We start from the raw sequence: 22610 nt of genomic DNA on the forward strand, positions 1-22610 counted from the left end.
GAACTCTCACCATCTATCCCGCTGGACTCCCATTCCATATAAACTTTCAATTAAATTCGACATCTCCAAGCAAATAGAAAAGAGAAAAAGAAGAAAAAAAAGAGTAATTAAAAAACCTGAAAAAAACCCCAAAAAAGTACTGATAAATATTAGTACTACTTCCCTCCACTGTACAGGAAATGGCCGCCACCTCAAAGTGGCACATGGCTATGGAAGGAGAAGACAAAACGTCCACCTCCCCTGTCAGAATGTTGATTACTTTAATCAAACAGTTTATTTAAAAGTATAAAAAGCTTATTCAACATCTTTATTCACTTGATCATCATCAATCTCATCTAACTCTTGCTGTTTTGTCATCTGTTGTTCAGTTTTCTCTTTCTCAGGTCGATCTGCCAAACTTCTGAGTATTTTGACTCTGGGCATCCGTACATTGATCTTGTTTAATATTTGGAAGAAAATGTGCAAATTCCGAAGCAATAAAGAAATATGATTGATCTTCTCAAGAACAAAAACTTTCAGTGTGGCTCGGTATCGAAAAGACAATTTGTATTCCTTTTTCTGAAAGACAGATTTTGCAGGATTAAACTCCTTTCTTCTTTCCACAATTGACATACTTAAATCTGCATTAAAAAATACTTTACTATTTGCTACCACTTTGACGTTTTTGAGCATTTTACACCACCAATCTTAAATTTTTTTATCTTGATTATGTAAACATCTAATCAAAATGGAGTGTGGTGCTTGTCCCGGAAATGGATTTTTTATATTAGCCCTATATGGTCTGTCCAGCTCTCGTCTATTTGGAAAATTCTCAGGACCCAGAATTTCTGGAATCCATTTTTGAAAAAACTGTACTGGACTAGGGCCTTCAAAATCTTCAGGTAACCCCACAATCTTGACATTATTCCTTGCAGCTATGATTTTCCAATACCTCAATCTTCTGTGTAAGTTCTTTCCTTTGAACATCCCAAGCCATAAAAGAATCTTCCATTTTATCGACTGTATCTTTACATTGTTCTATTTCATAATGATGATACTGAATAAAGATAATATTGAATGCCATCTTCAATTTTCTGGTCTTGAATTTTAACTTTTATCAATAGCTTCAGTTTATTTTGCCATATTTTTTTAAATATTTTTCTTTACACTTTTAACATATTCAAATTGGGCTTTGACATCAGTTCTGACAGATACAAATTGCATGTCCATAGGTTTACACAATAATTGCATTTGACTGATAATAATATAAGTTTGTTGATGAGCTTCCATACCTTTAATTTCAGCTTCAAGGTACTTAAATTGTATTGCTTCAATCCCTTGAACAGTTGGGCGTCTTCCTTTGCATATTCTGGTCCTTTCAGTTCTTTCTTCTCTGTATCTTAATCATCTTCTTTTTGTCCATCTGAATCACTTGAAGATCATTCTGATTCAGTGCCTAATTGAATCAACGGATGAATGTGGATCTGACTAGGTTTGGTAGTAACCAGAGATTTAGTTGGTTCTACTGTTCCCCATAGGGAAACAGGTTGCTCCGTTATGTGCATGAGTGAACCTTCATGCTGTGCAGTTAGTTGTTCCTGCGACTCTGCAACTCGATCGTCTTCTTCAGGACTCCAGTGCCATCATCACTGACTCCCTGGAGAGATGGTGCTGGAGTCACATTGATCTTTGCCGTCGCAGCATGGGTCACTCTGGGAGAAAGAGGAACTTGAGCCCAAGGATCCATTATCAAGGTAGGCCCAACTTCTTCAGCAGCACTGACCTCTTTAGTTGCCATTTTCTTAGTTGCTTGTGTTTTTTTCTTTTCGTTTAGCCATTGTATATTGATTAATGAACAAATCACAAAGCTGTTAAGTTTAAGAAAAATTTAAAAATTCTATTTTTAATCAGGTTTTAATTAATTCTGGCAGGAGAGGCATATTTCCAAATCTCCAACCTACTCCATCACGCCACGTCCCCCTGCTGGACTCGTTCATGAGTGCAGCATCTCTGTAATCCCTTGAAAGATCATCCTTTCCTCAGATTTCTGGGATGAGGCTGTGAATATGTGACTGAAGCTTTTCACTTTTCAGTCTGAGGATTTCAATATAGATACTGTTGACATTTTTGCCCTTTTTGAGTTGGGATCTAACTTTATTGACTTGACTGTGTGTAACGTGATGACTGGAGGGAGAACAAATGCTTTTATTAGCTTAGGGTAGGGTAGGGTTTCACAGTAGTCTTCAGGAGGGTTCTGCGTTTAGGCAGGAAACCAGGGTTATATATGAGCCAACGGGGGCAGCAGGGCCAGCCATCAGCACAACACACTATCAATGAATCCCAGTTCACTGCACTGAGCATGTTGGTACAAGGCTGGCTTGAGCAGGTGATAGTGAGATGAAGGCAAATGTAGTCACATCATGGTGGTTGTGGATATCTACCACACGTTCCTCCAGTAAATGTCAGTTGCCTTCATCACTGATAAATTCACCCCTGATCCTCATTCTCAGTGATTTAAATGGAGATTAAGTTTATTGTCATCTCATTGCACCAGTCCAACCTGATGCAACAGTGTTCACTGGTCCTCGGTGCAAAACACGCAGGCACACAATCAGACATAACATGCATCCAGACAAATAATGGCTTTTACTGGGCTGAGCAATCAAGATATGCATGGGTGATGAGAATCACATTGTATTTAATGTGCTATTTAGGGAAAGGTTACTTGATGATCAAGACATCAGTCGTGACACCAAGACTGGTGATTTGCACAACACCATCCTCTTAAAGGCTTCTAAAACTTGTATTATCATTGACAGGTATCTCAATGGACAAGAAAAATTGCACTAATACTGAAAAATCTTCCATTTGATTGGAAGATAAGCAAATTGCAAATGTCTTCTCCACCAGGCTAAGAACTTCAACACCGCAGACTTCAGTTCACACATTTGGTGCCACTTTGATAGTAAGCTCAACTTTCCATACTTGAACTGATATCTATATTAGATTCAAGCTTGCTTTCACTGTTAGGTAATAATACAAAAATGTAATACAGGTACGCAATCCTTTATCCAGAACCCGTAGGGGACAGTGTTCCAAATTTCAGATTTTTTCTGGATTTTGGAAAGCCAGATTTAAGCCCACCCAAATTGTGCTGCCATATCCACCCCACCCCCTTTCAATCACCCTGCCGTCTTCCTCCACCCCCCTTGCCCGCCTGACTCGCGCTGCCGGTCTCCCGGCTGTCCGACTCGCACTGCCGGTCTCCCGGATGTCCGACTCGCGCTGCCGATCTCCCGGATGTCCGACTCGCGCTGCCGGTCTCCCGGCCGTCCGACTCGCGCTGCCGGTCTCCCGGCCGTCCGACTTGCGCTGCCGGTCTCTCGCTCCCCCCGACTCCCCCTGCCGGTCTCTCGCCCCCTGCCGGTCTCTCGCCCCCCCCCCACCGACTCCCCCTGCCGGTCTCTCGCCCCCCCCCTGACTCCCCCTGACGGTCTCTCGCTCCCCCGACACCCCCTGCCGGTCTCTCCGCCCCCCCCCCCGACTCCCCCTGCCGGTCTCTCGCCCCCCCCCCCTGACTCCCCCTGACGGTCTCTCGCCCCACCGACTCCCCCTGCCGGTCTCTCGCCCCCCCCCCTCCCCGCTCGCCCTGCCGGTCTCTCCCCGCTCGCCCTGCCGGTCTCTCCCCGCTCGCCCTGCCGGTCTCTCCCCGCTCGCCCTGCCGGTCTCTCCCCGCTCGCCCTGCCGGTCTCTCCCCGCTCGCCCTGCCGGTCTCTCCCCGCTCGCCCTGCCGGTCTCTCCCCCCTCGCCCTGCCGGTCTCTCCCCCCTCGCCCTGCCGGTCTCTCCCCCCTCGCCCTGCCGGTCTCACCCCCCTCGCCCTGCCGGTCTCTCCCCCCTCGCCCTGCCGGTCTCTCCCCCCTCGCCCTGCCGGTCTCTCCCCCCTCGCCCTGCCGGTCTCTCCCCCCTCGCCCTGCCGGTCTCTCCCCCCTCGCCCTGCCGGTCTCTCCCCCCTCGCCCTGCCGGTCTCTCCCCCCTCGCCCTGCCGGTCTCTCCCCCCTCGCCCTGCCGGTCTCTCCCCCCTCGCCCTGCCGGTCTCTCCCCCCTCGCCCTGCCGGTCTCTCCCCCCTCGCCCTGCCGGTCTCTCCCCCCTCGCCCTGCCGGTCTCTCCCCCCTCGCCCTGCCGGTCTCTCCCCCCTCGCCCTGCCGGTCTCTCCCCCCTCGCCCTGCCGGTCTCTCCCCCCTCGCCCTGCCGGTCTCTCCCCCCTCGCCCTGCCGGTCTCTCCCCCCTCGCCCTGCCGGTCTCTCCCCCCTCGCCCTGCCGGTCTCTCCCCCTTCGCCCTGCCGCCTCTCTCCCCACTTGCTGGATTTTGGAACTTTCTGGATTTTAGACGTCCGGATAAAGGATTGTGTACCAGTTCCTATGATTACATCATCATTTTCCTGCCATAAGGCAAAGAGTTGCCAAGGATATTGCCTGGCACCACTAATAATGAGAGAAAGAGAAGCCAAATGAGAGTCTCTTCAGAGACATTTGAGTGCCTGTGGATTTGCTTCCAGTGCTGCCGCAGCCTTTGCAGCCACGCAGACTCCTGTTCAAACCTTTGGCAACCCGAGCTTCAGATCCAAACCTCTGATACAATGAGGAAGATTACAGTGCCCAAGGCCCTTCGAAAGCCATTCTTGGCCTCAGCATCCTCTCCAATCACGGTTTCGATACCTGGTTCCCATGAGTCAGTCTCCAGCAGCCTTCAGTCTCTGAGTGCTTCAGTCAAAAGTTGCCAACACCCTGTGTGGGTCCTTCTGCTACTGAAGCATTTTGCTGGTCTACTGCCATGTTTGCTTCCCCTGTAGGGTCTTCTCCCAGTTTTCTCCTGCTCATTGGGGTGTGTTCTCTGTTTCTGGTGTCCTGAGTTGGTTCAATGTGGCTTTGCTACAGCCCCCCCCACCTCCCACCCACCATGGTACATTGGCCAGTCGTGCACATAGATTTTCATGATTGCAGGATTTGAAAATAACAAACTGTCGGCTGTTCAAAGGCTGTACAGATCTGTCGGCATCTTGGCTGTGTAGTAGGACCCTTCAGCGCACCTCTGTGCCTTCACTCTCCCGGTTCTGTGGCAGTGGTTGCCATGACAACAGCACTGCCATTATTTAAATCTAATGTGGACAAATGGTCTAATGCCACATCCTACTGACCCTTGGAAATCTCTGGCTCATAATATTCTGGGCCGTATTGTAAACCTCGAGGCTGGGCATTGGGTTACAAAGGGCATTACAAAGGGCTCATAAGTGATAGAAGTGTAGCACCTCACAAGCTAATAACCCACCTGTTCTGTCAGATCGTTCCCATCTTGGTCTCATCTTCCCGTTTGCAATTCAGAAAACCTTAGTGAAAGTAAGTTGTCCCTAATTCTAAGGGACTGCTTAAGAAGTGCTTTTAGAGTGATCATTCCAAATTCAGTTGTTCCAGTTGTGCATATTCAACAAAGCTAAATATCCACCAGCGTTGTCTCCGCTCCATCCTCAACATCCATTGGAGCGCTTTCATCCCTAACGTCGAAGTACTCGAGATGGCAGAGGTCGACAGCATCGAGTCCACGCTGCTGAAGATCCAGCTGCGCTGGGTGGGTCACGTCTCCAGAATGGAGGACCATCGCCTTCCCAAGATCGTGTTATATGGCGAGCTCTCCACTGGCCACCGTGACAGAGGTGCACCAAAGAAAAGGTACAAGGATTGCCTAAAGAAATCTCTTGGTGCCTGCCACATTGACCACCCCCAGTGGGCTGATATCGCCTCAAACCGTGCATCTTGGCGCCTCACAGTTTGGCGGGCAGCAACCTCCTTTGAAGAAGACCGCAGAGCCCACCTCACTGACAAAAGGCAAAGGAGGAAAAACCCAACACCCAACCCCAACCCATCAATTTTCCCCTGCAGCCGCTGCAACCGTGTCTGCCTGTCCCGCATCGGACTTGTCAGCCACAAACGAGCCTGCAGCTGACGTGGACTTTTTACCCCCTCCATAAATCTTCGTCTGCGAAGCCAAGCCAAAGAAAAGAATCCTAAATACTGATTCATTTTTGTTTGAACAGCCTTGATGAGTATCATGAGGAATTAAGGAAACACAAAAACAGTCTTAGTAAAGGTTCCTGGGCGGAAAAGTTGGCTTATCATGTTTATCCATGGATGTGGCTTGACTAGCTGAGTTCCCCCTCCATCTCATTGTTTGACTGTGAGAAAATATTTTGGAGAAGTTCATAGATGTGGTGTGGTCATGTCATTTACAATTCAGATTTAAAATAGGTGTGCCTGTCTTGAATATTTCAAATGACGACTGTTCATTTGCATGCTGAAAATTTCAGGCTTGTTTAACCAGCTCTTCTTCGAAATGTATATTGCCCAAGTGGAATTTATGCTTTTGTTGAAATGTGAAAGCTTGATTCAGTTTAAATTTCTTCTCTTAATTCTCAAATCGTTTCTAATTTGTTTCATTTAAGTGACTGAATAGGGTGTGCAAATACTATTATTGATGATAAGAGATTCTTTTCTGATAACAGGGATGGTGAATGTCTGGTAAAAGTGTATTTTTTTCCCCTTTTAAAAATGTTGAGTATTTGAAGTCTGACTGCAGCAAGGCTGCCTTATTTTTTTGGATAGTTTGTCTCGTCATTTTTCTGACAAGTGAAGTGTACATCTTCATTCCAGTACTCAAATCATTTCAAAAGATCTTTCTGGATTGAGGTACAGTAGTTTGTTTATGGAATTGCTGGTGACAGCTGTTATTGGTATTGCTATGATCATTTTTTTAAATAAAAAATATTTGCATTGTGCTTTTAATCAAAATGGTTTATTTCAACTTCAAATTTATTATTATGTGACTGTACATGTACAACCAGACGAAACGGTGTTTATCTGACCATGGTGCACACAGCACATAGTGCATAATAATTGCATATATGCATGAAGATATAATTTAAAATGAATATCCATAAATATTTTCAAATTGGTCAGTTACAGGATACTGTTCATCAATCCCACAGCCTGAACCACCTCCTTATTGCTGGTGGGTCAAATATACTGTGTGCTGAATGAAAAGTACTTCTAAAATTCTTTGAGTCTTATTTAAGCAATGCTCCCATGAATGTTGTAAAAAGAGGAAATGGTCCCCAGTGATCTTCTTGGCCGTTTTGATGATCCTATGTATTGATTTCCAGTCCGATGTTTTGCAGTTACTGTAACACACAATGATGCAGCCAGACAGGATGCTCTCATTTGTGCTCCTGTTAAATGTGGTCAAGACGGAGATTTGTTGAGGAAATATAGGTGTTGAATGAGGTGTTGTGGGTCCAGGACAGGTCATTGTTTATATGCACACCAAGGAACTTTGTTCTTTCCACTCCGCCCTTGACAGAACCATTGATAGGTGATAGAGAGCGGTTGATCTTCAACCTCCTGAAGTTCACAATTATCTCCTTTGTCTTGTCCATGATGAGACCCAGGTTGTTACCACACTATTTTGCAAGCTTCCCTACCTCCTCTCTCTAAACTGACTCATTATGATGAGGCCAACTACTGTTGCATTATTTGCAAACTTAATGATTCTGTTGAACTGAATCTGACAGTGCATTGTGAGTTAGGTACATGAACAGTGGCCAGCTGAGCGCACATGATGGGACAAGATTTTGCTGCCAGCCTGCACTAATTGTTGTCTTTAAATTTTAAATTAAGGCATCCAGTATGCTTAAGAGCCCCTTCCAGCCCACAAGCCCATGCTGCCCAAATACCCCAATAAACTTCTACTGCTATATGTTTTGGAAAGTTGGGGGCACTGTTATGATACTGTCACAGCGTCAGCAACCAGGGTTCAAATCCTGCTCTTTCTGTAAGGAGTTTGTACGTTCTCCCCATGTCTGCATTGGTTTCCTCTGGGTGCTCTGACTTCCTTCCACCCTTCAAAAACACATGGGGGGGGGTGTTGTAGGTCAGTGGGGTATAATTGGGTGGCATGGGCTGGAAGGACGGTGCCATATGTTTAAAAAAAAACCAGAGCACCTGGAGGAAAATCTTGCAGACACTTGCAAACTCCTTACAGACAGTGCTGAATTTTAATCTGAGTCACTGGGACTGTAATAGCATTGGGCTAATCATGAGACCCTTCATTTGTAAAGAGGGATGTTGAGTTGCAGCAAGGACAGTCTATCCACGAGCCTCTGAGGTATGATCGTGTTGAATGCTGAGCCGAAGTCAGTGAACGACAGCCTGACTTATGAGGCAATACAGAGTGGAGGGTCAAGACTCTTATATCATCTGTGTTAACAGAAATGTCTGCAGATGGCAGCTGATACCCCTCTGGCCATTTCCATACCTTCATTAGCACTGATCTATATCCTGAAACTCCCCAGCCAACATTATTGTGTTAGAAATGACTAAATATTTATTTATTTTTATAAAAGAAGGTTGAATGTGTACATGGAGGTGAGGGAGTTGGAGGGTTATTGGCAGTGAGCGGGGGGTTTTGAACCGGTGCGGACTCGAAAGGCTGACATGTCCTGTTTCCGCTCCGTAAATGGTTATATGCTGGAGTTGGAGAGCAATACAGAAAAGTGCTAGAAAAACAGCATCTCTTGGAAGTAAAGGATTTACCCCCAGAACTCTCCCCAACTCCCCACCCCCCCACCCCAGTACCTAATCCTGTGACCGCCAGAAATGCAACACCTGTGGCCAAACTTCCTTCCTCACCACCAACGGTCACAGATGGTCCTTCCAAGTGAAACAGTGCTTAATTTATGAATCTGCAAAGGTCATCTATTGCATCTGGTGGTCCCACTGTGGTGTAGACCTCAGAGAGACTGGACTTAGACTGGAAGATTATTTCAGTGAGCACTTTCGCTTTGTCCTCTGCATTAACAGGAACCTCCTTTTTTAAATCCACACATCATTTCCAAGCCAACATGTCTATCCTTGTCCTCATGCATTGACTAGCTGAGGCTTTTGCTTTGTCCTCTGCATTAACAGGAATGTCCTTTATTAAATCTACACATTTCTAAGCCAACATGTCTATCCATGTCCTCTCCCAAATTAGAGGAACAACATCAAATGATCTGTCTGGATACTCTCCAACAAGACAGCATTAACATCAACTCCTCCAGTTTCCGTTAAACACTTCAACCAAGTCTCTCTTACGCTATCCCTCAGTTTCCTTTCCTCCAGATCCTCAACCCCTTCCCTTCTCTCTCCATTCAGAGAGATATCCCCCCCTCTATCATTTCTCAGCTTCTTTCTCTTCTACCCTCACACCTGTGTCCCCGCCCCTTCCTCCCTCTTCTCCATCTTCCACCATCTTTTTATTTGGGTGGTTGTCTGCTCTTTGGTCATACCTCTCAACAAAGGGCTCCGCCCAAAATGTTGATTACTCTTTACTTGCTGTAGCTGCTGCATGATGTTCAATTTCTCCATCACTTTTGAGCCCCCTCTGTGGACTGGATTGGATGGTGGGCAAACTGGAATGGGTCCAATGATGTTGGAAGTTGTGCTTTGATGCCAGTTCCACTGCCAGTCAGAGCCACAGAGCAGTTGTCATTTAGTCCAATTAACTTTGGTCTCTTGGGCACAAGATAAGATTAAAATTTTCCTTGTGATTCTTTCTTGAGAAAGGGTAAAAATAGAATTTCCTTGTTTTGAAGCAGAATTTCTAATAATTGTAAGTCTACAACTGAATAAGTTTATTGTTATGAGCCCAAAGGACCCCAAAACCCAGCAGCAATAGACATTCACCAAGATAAGTGGCTTTCAAAACAGAAGTTATTTTTAATCAACTTCAAACATGAAAATAGGATCAAACTTTAACATAACTCTATACTTATACTATATACTAGCCCAAATTACCCCCTTCTAATTCTAAGCGCATGTGTATGTAAGGTATGAGTGTGGATTTAAGAAAAATTCTTTGGTTGCAGGCAATCACCACACTGTGCACAGAATTTAACATGTATAAAGTTCACCAGGCTTGGTGCTTGAAAGGTAAATGTTTACCACTCAGGAAGGTTCTTGTAGGGTTTGCATAGAGAGATATTTGTTGTTCCAGGATTTCCACAACTGAGGTACCACCACTTGTCACCTCAGGGTCTCGCTGATGAAACTTGCCCCATCAGGGTCTTCCAGATGGTAACTTTTTTCTTCAAGCTACCACAGAGTTCCATTCCTTCCTCTCTTTCAAGAGAAACATCAGACAGATAGCACTTCCAGCCATCTACCACTCTGGAACTTGCTTTCATCAGTTTCAAACAGTTTTCCCTGGATTGCACTTTTCAGTTACTTGTCAGTGTCCCACACTAACTGACTGACTGACTCAACTCTCTCTCTCTTTTCGAACTGCCACTCCCGTGAAAAGCATGTGACTCATGTGACTTGCAAATCCCCTACCTTCTCCAGCAAACAACAGGAGTTCTTTCTTCTGCTCAAGTTGTTATCTTAGGTAAACAACCCAAGAGTGACCTTCCTGTGCATTCTGGCAAAACCCTTGAAAAGAGCTTCCATCAGCCATCGTGTCTCCAGTTCCAAACAGTGGTCATTCATTTTATGATGTTCAATTAACACCTACTTGTGAAAGGTGCTTACATTCTGCAGAAGTCTTCAGTATTTCTTCAGTCTTTCAAATAAGATCTGTTTTAAAATGTGTTAATGTATGTGACCTACTCTAAATCTTATAAATTCCCCCCAAATATTAATATTGTTACAGTATGCAAAATTTGAAGTCTCAAATTAATGCTCAGCTGATCTCTGCTGACTCAATGACTGTACATGTCTCATGGTAAAATAAACAAGGAATACAAACTTGTAAGTGTGACTGCATCTGTAATATTTGTTATGTTAACAGTTGTAAGATTTCACAGCATTCATACCTTGAGGTGAGTGCTGGACACCTGTGCTGTGCGCTGGTGGATTGACGTTGCCTGTTGAACGTGTCATCGCAGATCATCGAAGATGGGCAGCATGGTTGGTGTAGCAGTTAGCAATGCCTTCACAGCACCAGCGATCGGGACCAGGGTTCGAATCCCACGCTGTCTGTAAGGAGTTTGTACATTCTCCCTGTGTCTGCATGGATTTTCCCCAGTGCTCTGGTTTCCTCTCACTATTTGAAGCATGCCGGGGGTGTAGGTTAATTAGTGTAAATTGGGTGGCAAGAACTCATGGGCCAAAATGACCTGTATGTCGAAATGTTAAAAAAATTATTAGATCAAGGGTCATGGATATGCATGGCAATGAGGAATAACAGTAAAGTCCAGTTAATATTTAATTTTTTGAGCTAACTTGAATGTTTTTTTTAACATTTTGTTTTCATGTTGGCTTACACACCAGTGCCCCTTCCAAGATGAGAGAGGTAAAATGAAGTCCATTTAGAATGTTTGTGGTTTTCCCCACTATCTCTGATGCCAACTGCAATCTCTGCAGCTGCAAGGCTTCTCTTGCATTCCACTGGTGAACCTAAGCTTGAGGCATCCATGTACTCACTGATCTTGCCCGCCATCAACAGCTTAACAATTCCTGGTCCAATACCTGTTCCCATAAACCAGTCTTCAGTAGACCACAGCATGGTGTGAGTCCTTCGACTGCTGCTGTGATCTCTGTCTATGTTAGGTTCTCCTTCCAGCCGCCTTCTTGGCAGGATGGTGTTCTCCTACTCTGGTGCCCTATGCCTGTTCACTGCTCCCCTAGAGCACACAACACTTGTGGTCTGGGCTGCCAAGTACGTGCCCCACTATCTTGGTCACGGACCTCTGTGGGTTCTTGGGTCATGTTCTCCAGGCAGTTTCACCTGAATGGAGCCATTGGGCATAATTACTGGGCAGGAGGGCCATGTGGAGAAGTGTTGCAAGATGTAACTTGTCTCCATTTGTTAATATTAGAGATGCTCAAAAGCATTGAAGTCCTTTGACAGCCCAGTTGAATCATGGGGTGTAGCTTAAATGGCCTTAAATGTATTTGAGAGAAATTTGTGATCCATTCAGATTGCAGTCATGTTTACTGAGGAAGTTTGCTCCTCCAGACCTGCTTGAGGAAAGAGTGTTTAATAGGAGGAGACTGGTGAGCTCAGACAATGAAATGTTCTGATGAAGTCTTGGCCCATTGTATACAACTTCCTGGTAAGACTGTTTATAATATATAGTTTTGCAATCTCTGGATTGATAAGCATCAATGGCTGATCAAATTGAGGTGTTTTAAAAAAGCTTTAAGCTAATGGAAACTACTTTTTCAGTTAAACAAAATCCAGAGCAAAGGGGCATTAGCATGTAACAATTCAGAGTACGGTAATTTGGAGAAGCCCAGACTTGGTGTGCAGAACTAGATATATTGTTCATTGTGAAGGATAAATTGGTCAAAATCTTCAAAATGGAAATCAGTAATTTTGGATTTTGGAAGAGAGGGAGCCTGAAGTAAAGAAGTTGATATAAAAATTTTGTTTAAAATCTGATTGAACAGGAAAGAAAGCTCTGGAAGGTCAATGTATCTGGAGTTTTTCATGTTTGAAGCTGTGTCTGATCTAATGTGGTCCATGTAAATGATTTTCCTGTTTCTCGATACAGTATCTGTGTCACATTACATGATGACTTTTTTTTAACCTGTTACTTTCTGTGCAAGGTGCCCCCCAGCATTTTTTACATGGGTGTGCTTTTGCCTTTTAAATATAAGTGCCAATAGCCCCCTTTACACTTGCATCCCAGTAAATCAGCTGTTCAGTGCATTAGGAATGGCACTTTTGTAGTTCACACTTGGCCACTCTTAACCGGGACACTACATGCTTTCATATTTACAAGGATCCATCCCTGGGGATAGGACTGTTCTACCTTCAATTGAAGTGTTAGAATGCAATTCTCAGTTTCACACTTGGCTGATTGCAACGCCAGCATTTATACACGCCGGTGATTGCAGTAGGGGTTGAGGCCACCTATCCCTGTCATGAGATTATGTCATTTCATGCCGGCATTCAGACGATTTTGCTTTCATTTTTCAGCCGATTGGCTGTTAATTCTTGGGACCACATGCAAGTGTGAAAGGGGCTAATGTGTATTCAGTTTCAGTCATCATGTGAACAAGTCTGATAGAATGGTAAACTTGGGGCTTTGGTGCCAGGCTGGCAAATTTTCTGAACCATTAAATATTATTTCCTTTTTGGTGCAGTGAGCCAAGTGGTTAACTTAATGCTATTACGGCACCAGTGACCCACGTTTAAATCCCCCCCACTTTCTATAAGGAGTTTGTATGTTCTCCCCATGTCTGCGTGGGTTTCCTCCCACATTCCAAAGTTGTTTGGGATTAATAAATTAATTGATCAAATGGCTGTATTTGGGTAGCCTGAGCCTGTAGGCCAGAAAAGCCTGTTACTGTGCTGTGTCTCCAAATTAAAATGATAAATTAAAAATTTTAATTCCCTTTTTGTTTAGATGTTACATGACCCCTGTGGCATACCACTGCTTACAGGCTTCTAATCAGAAACACAACTCTCCACTCCTACCATCTGACTTTGTACTCCAAGCCGGATTTGAATCCAATTGGCCTTTTCATGTTTGAAACTTTTCCTCTGGTCACCTGGTTCACCTGGTCATCTAGCGTGTCTGTGTTAGATGTCTGGAATTGGACATGCAAATAATGTGGCTGACCCAAGTTAGTGTAATTGGACTTCCATAATTGGAATGTTGGCCTAATAAAGGACACTGATGTTGGCTTTACCTCAGCTTCCAAAGAATTTGAAGAATTTTGTAGAGGCAGCTTTGATAATATACATCTTCAAAGTGCTTTGAGGTGTTTACAGTAAATAGTCGAGGTTTTATTGCAGCATTTTATAGACTGCTATAGCAACTGCATGTAAACCATGAATTATGTGTTAGGTCTGATGCCTTGATCTGCTGAAATTGTTTAATTGAAGATTGAACTAACACCAATGGTCCCAGCAACAATTTTATAGGAAAGCAATTTTCACTTTTTTCACTTTATGAATAAATTACGCTACCGCTTAATTCAGTTTTCTTTTTTTATAGATGTTCTACTGCTCATCATGCATATTCTGATCTTAGTCGTGAGTTTGCTCTGTGCCCCTTTAAAAATTCAAATGTATTGCAACCACATCATGACCATTGTCTTTTCAATGAACATGCCGAACCTTGACCTTCAATTTCAAATTTGCACTGACTATTCTTTGTTCTATTTCTGTCTACTGTTGGTTCTTACTCATCTGTGAAGAAGGATTGCATTATCCACAGCCACAGACACTTAGCTAATTACTGTGCAGCTCATTGAATTTGTTCTCTAACAGACTGTTCTCCAGTTCTCCAGAGTTATTTCCTTAATTTGAATATTCTTTTATGTACCTCAATCATCATAATCTCTTCTGAATCTTCAGAGTACGCAGATACAGTTCATCTATTCCAAGGGCATATCCTCTTCAGTTTGCCAATTACTCTTGACACATTCCAAATTTAAAAAATACTCCATTTGCTCACACCATAGATGATAAATGAGCTTATCTGGTGATTGCAGAGAGCCTTGGTGCACATTTTGAGTTTTTGCATGATCCTTCATTGGTTGAAATATGGATGGAAGGTCTTAATTTCAGTGGGTGAGATGGGAGAGACTGCCCTGGTTTTGACATGAAAATGACCCTGGTAAAATTAAGACAGTAAGAATCTAGGAAGAACATCCACTGACTAGAATCACAAAGAGAGGTTAAGCAGTAAAGTCTGCAAATGCTATGATTGAACTGCAATAGCCAAAAGTGCTGGAGAAATTCAGCAGGTCATGTAACATCTATTGGAAGCAAAATAATAACTAATGTTTGGGCCTGAGACCTATGTGTAGGTATGAGCAAAGTGCAGACGGGCTCCTAAATAAAAATGTGGGGGGATGAGAGGAGGAGTGAAGGGGCAGGGGGAGGAGCACAGGCCAAAAGGGGAGTTTAGAGGTAGATGTGGGTGGGAGGGCAGAAGAGAAAAATGCTGAGAAGTGAGAGGGGAGAGTGTAGCTCTCTGATAGAAGGAAGGAAGGGAGAGGGTTGGAGCTGGAGGAAAGGACAGGGATAGTGAAACAAAGAGAGACAGAGGAGGGGCCTCATGAAATCTAAAGGCAATGTTAATGGTTGGAGCTAGGGTGACGTTCCTCCAATTTTCTGGTGACTTGGCCTAACACTACCTGTGCTTCCCTCCTCTCCTAACTTCCCTCCACACTTTTATTCAGGTGCCTGCCTGCTTGTTGCTCATGAAGGGCTCAAGCCAGAAAAGTTGGTTATATCACTTTGCTTCCTTTTGACACTGTGTGACCAGTGTCCTTCCCAGAATTGTACATAAGTAACAGAGAAGTTTGTCGCACATTAAGCAATGTTTAAATCCATTTATAGCTCCTTGGATAATGACGCCATCCATGTTGGCCTACAGCAAAATTAACTTAACCTTAATACATGGGCATCAATTAACACTCACACCATTTTAGGTGCCAGACTTGGATCATTGCAAAAGGAAAGATCTTGAACATCATTCCTCAATTACCATCATCAAATGACCTCGTAATAATTCCTTGCAGTGGCTTGTGGATCAAAATCACATTTAGTCAGTTATAAGAATATTAGACTTGGCTTTTTACAGTGGGCTCTGTTCTTGATTTCACAAAGCCCTTCTGCTATTCCTAAAACACCTTAAGAGAATCTGGACAAATGCTTCTCCAGCAATACTGTGGAATCTGAGGTCAGGATATCCTTACATAATTTAGTTGCCAGTTCCTATTTTATAATCAAACTAAAGGATCTGGGACACCTGTCTTTCTGCAACTGGATCCTTGACTATCTTATCGACAGACCTCAATAGTGGGAATCAGCAAAATCTCCTCTCCCAAGCATCCCAATGCTATATGCTTTGTACCCTCATCTATTCCCTGTACATTCATGATTGCACAGCCAAGTTAGGCTCCACCTGAATAATCAAATTTGTCATTAGTTGCTGATCAACTGGAAATGATAAATCAGAATACAGGATGGAGATAGAGAACCTGGTGGAGTGATGCCAGAACAAAAGTCTTGCTCTCAGCGTCCATCTATCACTTCCCACAAATTGCTCCTCAGTGACTGCAAGAAATTCTGCTCTTGTGCCCAAACCTAACCAGCATTTGTGGCCCCAAACTGTCCTTTCAAGTGAGGCAATACTTCACCTGTGAATTTACAAGGGTCGTTTACTGCATCCAGTGCACCCGATGCGATCTCCTCTATATTGGTGAGACTGGATCCAAATTGGGAGATAATTTTGGTGAGCAACAGTAAGGACCTCTCAGTGGTCAACCACTTCAATTCCACACACCATTTCCATTCAAATAGCGGGGAAAACCTGTCATGAGTTATTGTCATAAATATTGTACAAGGTACATATGTACAGAAATTCTTACTTCTTGTAGCTGAACGGGTACTTTGTAAAAAAACAAAAACCCTACAAAATCAATGAAAACATAACTGCAAAAGCATACTCTTAAACAAGAAAGCCTGCAGATGATCGAGTGTAATACACAAACCTATTGGAGAAACTCTGCAGGTCACACAGAATTCATAGGAATAAATGGTAACTAACATTTTGGCCCTGGGCCCTTCATCAGGTAGAAGCAAAAACAGGCAGGGACAATAAAAAAAAGAGGGGGGAGGAGGAGGAGGAGAGAGTAGGAGAGGAGGATGGAGGAGTGTAGGCTAACATGTAAGAAGAAGACATAGTTGAATATGGGCAAGAGGATAGAGGAGAGAAAAAGCTGATAAGTGATCAGGGGAGTGGTAGCTTTCAGAAAGGAGAGGGAAGTGGAGGTGATGAGACAGAGGAATGAGAAAAGAGAGACTCAGGGGAGGGAGTATTTGAAAACTCTGTGTTAATAGCATATGGTTGGAGGGTTCCCAAACAGAACACCAGGTGTTGTACCTCCAATTTGTGTGTCCCCTCAGTTTGCCAGTGCATGATTGTTGGTAACAAACACTGAAACCGTTTGTATACTGAAATGGCGTAAGGTGAAGAAGCAATTACCGTTAATTTACATGGGAAAATTTTTTGAGCATTCCCAGACCCCAAAATAACCGATCATATCATACTGGATTCATCTAACACAGTGGTTTCTAAACATTTTCAGGCTGCAGCCCCCTTGGCTTCCAGGCCACATCCCTAGCACTGCCACCTCCCCCCCCCCCACCCCCGCCACACACACACAACACCCTCGTCCACTCTTCTCCCTCGTCCACTCACCACGTCTCACCTCCAGCCTCTCCTTCCTCAGCTGGTGCCGCCTTCAGGCCTCTCTCCTGGGGCCGACTACTTTCACCCCAGGCCTGTGTCGGCACCTCCCTCATTATGTCCTCCCTTACTCCTCCTCCTGTTTATTCTTAACTTATTAAAAGGCAGAAACCAAATACAACATGGTGGCCACCAAGGTCAGTTCTCATGAGACCTCCTTGTCTTTGTTTAATTTGCTCAATGTAGCCATCCCCAAGTCTGACCACGGCAACTGACAGTCTTTCTGGAGACTGCGACTTTTTGCTCGTCTTTTTTCTTAAAAGCGAAAACCCTCTTTGGATTAGTGAAGGTCTATCGTAAAAGCGAAGTGGCATAAAGCAAATGTTCAAAAAGTGGGGTATATCTGTATTATCATTTTGTGTACAAGAATAGTTTAGATTTAGGAAGGTTAAATGGTGGTAATGTGGGACTGCAAAATATAAGAATATGTTATCCATTATAAAGGAAGGGGTTATTGGATAGCTTAAGCTGGCATGAAAATGGAGATATCCCTAGGCCCTGACAAAATGTATCCCAGGCTTCAGAGGAAGACAAAGGATGAGATTGCTGGAGCCTTGACAGATTTTTAAATCCTTGGGTTTAGATGAATGGAGGACAATGATTGTTGTATGTTTGTTCAAGAAAGGCAGAAGTAACAAGTGATATTTAGAAGACTGCAACATCATGGTTAGAGGGTGGCAAGGTTAGCATTGCATTTAAAGGATAGCTTGGTTAGCATAGCAGTTAGTGGAATGTTATTATAGCACTAGTGATCTGGGTTCATATGCAGTCCAGTCAGCATTAGTTGAAGGGTCTTCGACTTGAATTATCACTTCATCTTTTGACACATCCAATATAGCCTATGGAATATTTCCATGTTTTTTGTTTCTAATTTAGATTCCTTAAATCTGTGCCCTCTTGTTTTTGATGCCCTTACCATGGTTAAAAAAAAGGGTTCCAATGTACACTCTATTTATGCCCCTTACAATTTAATATTCTTGTCGGGTAGCCCTCAGTTTCTTTCATTTCACTGAAAAAAAAACCTCAACCTATCCAATCTCTTGTTATAACTGGCCCTCCAATCCAGTCAATGTCCTTGTCAACTTCCTCTGGATTCTCTCTAGAGAAACCACATCCTTCCTCCAAGCGTCTTTAGGTTGCATCGCAATGTCCCAATTTTTTCATTTATCGCTAAATGCTGCCTTCACCACTCAATCTACCTGTGCATTGGCACTTACAGGGAACTATGGATTTAAACCATGAGGTCCCACATTCCTTTGGAGCACTACCCTTTGTTGTATGTGTCCTACATTTATTTGATTTCCCAAAATGTATAATTTTTGCAATTGCTGGGATTAGACAGATTTTATATCAGACTTGCATCCTGCTCTAACTTTAGACAACTTTTTTTGCTATCTACAATATGACCAACTCTCATGTCATCCACAAACTTGTAAACCATATTTGCTACATTAACCTACAGACCATTGGTACATATCACAAACAATAAAAGTGCCAGCAACAATCCTTGCGGTATGACACTGGTCACAGACTTCGAATCAGAAAAGTTTCTTTTCACCACCACTGTCTGCCTCCTTTCACCAGGCTAATTTTAGATTCATTGGATCAGCTGTGTCGTAACTTTATGCAACAGCCCATCATGTTGGATCTTGTCAAATCATCACATCGTCAGTCTTGCTTTCTTCAATTTGCTAAGTTACCTCCTTCAAAAACTGAAATTAGTGTCATGCTGACCATCCCCTACTTTTTTAATTGTACACAAATCCCTCAGGATTTTCACTACTAATTTCCAAATCGCTGACATAAGGCTCACTAACTTGTCTTATCCTTGCTTCCCTTCTGAAATAAAGGAACAACATCAGCTATTCTCCAGTCGTCTGGTACCACACCTTCAGAAATCAAAAACTGAAAAGTTTCTGTCAGGAACCAGCTGTCAACTGTCTTGCTTTGCATTTAATACAGGGATAAATCTCATCCATGACTAGAGATTTACCAAACTTTGTGCTTCCCCATAGCATCGAACAGCTCCTCCTTGATACTGATCTGATTACACTGGACAATAAAGATTTTGTTTCTGAATACTTTTGAGTGTATTTTATGAATTTTGGGCTGCTAATCACGAAAATAACCTTAAAATTTTCCTATCGCAAACTACATGTTAAATATAACCTAGATTTGTGATTTGCTGTTATATTTGTAACATGGTTCAAACATTGAAAAAAACATGGAGTGTTACATGTCATTGAAAATTCACAGAGCAACTTCTTAGAACAAGTTACAGTATTTCCATTAAACCCAGATTTCTTCTGGGAAATATAGAAGGAACAAGACCCAAATTAAAATATCAAATGAAATTTGTTAAAATAGTGAGGAAATGTATTGCAGTGACTAAGAAATCGGAATCATATTTAGATATGAGAAGATGGAATGCAGAAATTCAAAGTTGTATTCCATTATAGAAAATTACATATAATTGGAGAAATAAATATCCCATATTTTTGTGAATTTGAAGACTTTACATACAAATTTTAGGTATAAATATGTAGAAATGTTCTTCCAGCCTCCTAAGACCTGTGGTAACCTTCTTCCTTAAAATGAAAATGGTTAGTTAAAATCTGTTGAATTCCAAAAATGTGTTTGGTGGCGAGGCTCTGGGCAATCCATAATATATTCCACCTTTCTCTTTTAACCATATAACCATATAACCATTTACACAGGTCTTTTTTTCTATACTATATATAATTCTTTGTGAGGGGGAGGAGGGTTGGGATTATATTTATCATTTAACAATTGGAATTTTCATTAATTTAAACAATTATTTCATTGTATAATGATTTATTAATTATATTTATGGAAAAAAATATTCTGATTTCAATCTACTCTGTTACTCTGGTTCCCATCCTCCTGGAAATCTAGCAAACTTCCCCACAAGGATATTAGTCTCGTTCCAGTTCAGATGCAAACCATCCTGTTGGAACAGGTGCCACCTGCCCTGGAGGAGAGCCCAATGATCCAGAAACCTGAAGTCCTCCCTCCTGCACCATGTCTTTAGCCACATGTTAAGCTGCATTATCCTCCTATTTCTAACCTCACGAGCATGGGTAGCAGTCCTGAGATCACAGCCCAGGAGGTCTTCTCCTTCAACATAGCACCCAACTCCCTAAACTCTCCTTGCAGGACTTCCTCATGCTTCCTACCCATGTCATTGGTCCCTAAATGGACCACAACATCTGGCTGCTCACACTCCCTCCTGAGAATGCCGTGAACCCAGCCTGAGATATCTCAGATCCTGGCACCAGGGAGGCAACATACCATATTGCATACTAAGTCTCTTCCACAGAAATTCTTAACTGTCCCCCTGACAATGGAGTCCCCTATCACTACAGCTCACCTCTTCTCTTCCCTTCCCTTCTTAGCTGCAGGACCAGATTCTGTGCCAGAGACTTGATATCCATGGCTTGTCCCTGATAGTTCCCCCTCCCCCCAACAGTATCTAAAATGGTAAACTTGTTATGAGGGTAACGGCCATAGAGATGCCCTGCATTTCCTGACTGTTCCCTTTCCCTCTCCTGATTGTCACCCATCTACCCTCCTCCTGCCTCCTAGGTATGATTGTGTCCCTGTATCTCCTGTCTTATCACCCCCACTACGTCCCGAATTATCCAGATTTCATCCAACTTCAGCTACAATTCTTTAACTTGGCTTGTCAGGAGCTGCAGCTGGATACACTTCATGGAGATGAAATTGCCAGGGATCCTGCTGGCTTCCCTAACAACCCACATTTTGCAAGAGGAAACTGCCTTGGTTACCATTCCCACTGTCTATGACTAAATGAACAAAATATATGATGCCTAAAAATCTGCCTACCTGTGGAATCCTTTTTTTTCATCAAATAGGATGGCCCTTTCTGATTTCAACTTCTACATTCCCTTGCCTCCTTCCTGTTTTTGGGTGAAACAAAATTTTCATTATTCAGTGTTATACACATAGACCTTCCTAAATTCACTATCTTGCACATCCTCTCCTTGGTGAATACAAATGAGAAATTTTTTTAGGACCTTGCTCCATGTGGCCTGGAAAATCAAGGCAGAAAGCCATTTGTTCCTTTAATCTTGCATCACCTTTACATTCTTCTTTGTACCATAAAGAAATGTAGTTATCACCGTAAATGATGCCGAATTCTTATTCCATTGACTCTGTCTCCATGCCCACTTCTATAATCAGGATTCTCCACACTCCACTACCCATCTCCTTCTTACTCCTCCTGGATACCTAATTCCGGCTTGATGCCTGCTCTGGACCTTACTAATTCCAACTGCTGCGGAGACATTACCCATTTCAATTTCACTACTTCCTTCACTCATTCTAATCTCATGCCCTGCTGAACATTGAAACTCTTTCTGCATTAATCCCAACCTCACTATCAAACCCACTGACAAATGTGGTGCTGCTATGGTCTGACACACTACCCTGTATCTGGCTGAAGCCAGGCGACAATTTTTCAGGCATCTCCTCTAACTTACCCCTTCAACTCTAAACTCATCCCACTGAAACACATTAAACCACTGTGTCGCACACTATCATCAGTTCTGGTCATCTTCCATCTACTGTCTCCAAGCTCATTGTTTCCGAACCCTGCACTATCTCATTTTATCTCCTAACCAAAGTCCACAAACAAAGGTCCCAGTAGACCCATCATTTCTGCATGCCCCTGCCCCACCGAACTGGTATCCAGTTGCCTCGACTCTGTTTAGTTCCACCGGTCCAGTCCGTCCCCACCTATATCAGCGATATTCACATGCACTTCGTTAACTTTCAGTTCCCTGAACTCAACTGCCTCATCTTTACCATGGACATCCAATCATTATGTACCTCCATCCTCCATACTGATGGCCTTAAAACCCATTGCTCCTATCAAGACCACAGACTCAACTAGTCCTCCTCTACCATCATCCTTCTCTGTCTGGCAGAACCCATCCTTGCCTTCAATAACTTCTCCTTTGACTTATCCCACTTTCTTCAAGCACCCGCATGGTCCCCAGCTATGCCTCTCTTTTAGTTGGCTATGTGGAGCAATCCATGCGACAAACCTATGCAGGCAAGGCTCTTCAACTCTTCCTCTGCTATATCTATGACTACTTTGGTGCTGCCTTGTGCACCCATGATGAGCTTGTTAATTTTATCCATTTTGCTGCCAACTTCCATCCAACCTCAAATTCACTTGGTTCATCTCTAGCAACCCACCTGCCTTTCCTCATCTCTCTGTCTCTATCTTGGGAGACATACTCTTGACAGTTATCTTCTACCAACCCACCAATTCCTACAGTTA

The 22610-nt window shown here is 43.3% G+C and overlaps 1 protein-coding gene and 1 long non-coding RNA gene across 7 annotated transcripts in view; one reads left to right on the forward strand and one right to left on the reverse strand.

The window, feature by feature from the left end:
• nedd4l (NEDD4 like E3 ubiquitin protein ligase) overlaps positions 1–22610 on the forward strand; it is a 533566-nt gene that overhangs the window by 165928 nt on the left and 345028 nt on the right. The gene's annotated exons all lie outside the window — the stretch shown is intronic.
• LOC138757146 (uncharacterized) lies at positions 70–21226 on the reverse strand. Its single transcript, XR_011353374.1, has 3 exons — positions 21149–21226; positions 10880–11182; positions 70–558 (listed from the first exon to the last, which is right to left on the reverse strand). It is a non-coding gene; the product is annotated as an uncharacterized lncRNA (long non-coding RNA).

The sequence above is a fragment of the Narcine bancroftii genome, chromosome 3 (genome assembly GCF_036971445.1).
Source record: "Narcine bancroftii isolate sNarBan1 chromosome 3, sNarBan1.hap1, whole genome shotgun sequence".
Classification (NCBI taxonomy): Eukaryota; Metazoa; Chordata; class Chondrichthyes; order Torpediniformes; family Narcinidae; genus Narcine; species Narcine bancroftii.